We start from the raw sequence: 2,445 nt of genomic DNA, 5'->3' as shown, positions 1-2,445 counted from the left end.
GAACTTAGAAGGAGAAAACAGACAAAAAATAATTGTAGGTTGCAATCATGGAACTGGGAGTCTGGAGACCCCAGCTTTTTTTTTTTTTTTTTTTTACTGCAGTATAACATGCGTTTAGTGAAGTGCACAGATCTTAGGTGTACAGCTCAATGAATATGTACAACCCAGGGGTGTGCTGGTAAATATTTAACAACTGGCTCTTTAGGGGGGGAAAAAAAACCTCATTATAACATTTACCAAGTTCCATGGTATAAAAGGAGCCCTGGTGGCACAGTGCTTAAGAGCTCAGGCTTCTAACCAAAATGTTGGCGGTTTGAATCCACCGGCTGCTCCTTGGAAACCCTATGGGGCAGTTCTACACGGTCCTATAGGGATACTATGAGTGAGAATAGACTCGATGGCAGAGATATGGTGTAAATACTCCCACCATGACTGATTTCAAGCCACCAACTGATGTTGCTTAATGTAGAGTTGGGAAGATATGTGCAAAAAATCAGCTGGTGTGAGGGGGTGTGAGCCAGTACAAGGCAGCTCCAGCATCCCTCTGCACACTGTATAATGTACTCCTGTAACCACCACTCAGATCAAGATACAGAACAGTTCCAGCAGCCCACAACTGTCCCCTCACAGTCAAGGGGAGGTTTTTGAGGAAAGAAATCTTGTTGGAAAAAGACCTGGATAAGATGTGAGCAAAGTCCTTCAGGTCTTAGAGAATTCAGAAGAGACTAGAAGGTTGGGAGTGGGGTCCAATAGACAAGTAACTGCCCCTTTCTGGGCTTCTGGAAAGTGAAAATGTTGGATGAGACCAGGAGTTTTAAACCTGAAACCTCCAGTGTGCTAAGGTCTCCCCAGAGATGTCTCAGGGGCCACTGATGAAAGGGCTCCAGGGAGGGAGTGGGCAGGTCTCCAGACACCCTACTCATCTGATTCAACCTCCGTAGCTCCACTCATGAACAGGGAAGGGAGGAAAACTTGGCTAATGTCTCTGAAGATGTAACATCCTCTTCCTCCAACCTGTTATGTACTGGGCTTCTGTGCAGGATTTATTTGAAGGAAAAATCTTGTAGCAAAGAATAGTCTGTTCCCCACCCCTGATTGCTACAGATGATCTCTGCAGCACTAAGAATCTCCGTGACCACTGTCTGTCCCCAGAGGGCCTTCTTCCCTCCCTCCCACCCTCATTTATCCCCACGCTGTGCTGGAAATAGGGTTTCCACCTTTTCAACAGACAGCATTCCTTGTCTCGTCCCCTCACTCCCATTTTAAGTCTGGACACCTCATGGCTTCAGGACAGTCTGGCTTGGCAGCTTCTGAGAGTGCAAATTCCTGACCTTTGGGTACCTGTCACCCTGGGGGACTGCCTGACCAGAGGGGCCCTTGAAGTTTTCCTGGGCAAAAGTGGAAGAACAGGGAAGGGAGGAAAACTTAGCTGATGTTTCTAAAGATGTAACATCTTCTTCCTCCATCCTGAGCCAGAATAGCACAATTCTTTTCTTTTCATTGATCAAGGACCCTATAAATAACTTGATTAACCCCAAAGTTGTTCACACATGAGAAAGAGGAAAGCAGCTCCTGACATCAGAGAGCTGGCCTGGCACTCACAGCTACACCATGGTGTTTTCCTGTTGATGGTGAACAATTTCACAGAACACCAACATCAAACAAAACCACTCTGTGATTGTGAGGAATCAAGGCAAAACAAGGCCACTTCAAGATCATGTCTGAACATAGATAAAAACAAACACATTGTCCAAAGCACAAAATGGCCCAGTATCCCCCTATTCTGGCTTCTTTACCGATTATAGCTTTAACCCAGATCTGCTCTACCCTCTTTCTAAATAAGATTCATTAAGATACCCAATCATAGAATTACTCCCACTTCCTGGCACCATCCAGCCCAGAGAAAATCCTCACTTCCTGGAAACCTGCCCTCAAATCACCTAACACAAGCCCAAGCCCTGTAAGAAATGATTTCTGATACCTACTTACTGAGATGTCCCACGGTTCCCCATGGCATGCATTCTCCCTCGTTGCAACAAGTCAGTAAACCCAGTTTTGCTCATCTACAAGTTGGCCTTTGACTAGAAGACATTGGCACATGCATCAGGTTTTCTCCATTCACAAACATCAGTGCAGAGGTGCAGGGAGAGGAAGCCACGTGCATAAAGTGAGGGAAACTGGGGAAGGAAGGAGTGGGTAGGTCCTGCAGGGAAGTGAGAATCTGAATTCCCGGATCAGGGATCAGGGATCAGGGTTCAAGTCACCAGGAGAACAGGACTCACATTGCATGTCTGGCATTTCTCATATAGTTGTTTTTGCTAGCTACTGTCAAGTCAGCCGCTGACTCACGGTGTTGCCATGTACAACAGAACAAAACGTTGCCTGGTTCTGCACCATCCCCATGACTGGTCGCAGGTAGGACCATTGTGTTTTCACTGGATGATT

Source organism: Trichechus manatus, unplaced genomic scaffold, assembly GCF_000243295.1.
Source record: "Trichechus manatus latirostris isolate Lorelei unplaced genomic scaffold, TriManLat1.0 scaffold00010, whole genome shotgun sequence".
Lineage (NCBI taxonomy): Eukaryota > Metazoa > Chordata > Mammalia > Sirenia > Trichechidae > Trichechus > Trichechus manatus.
The sequence above is the reverse complement of the archived record's forward strand: the minus strand, read 5'-3'. Positions refer to the sequence as shown.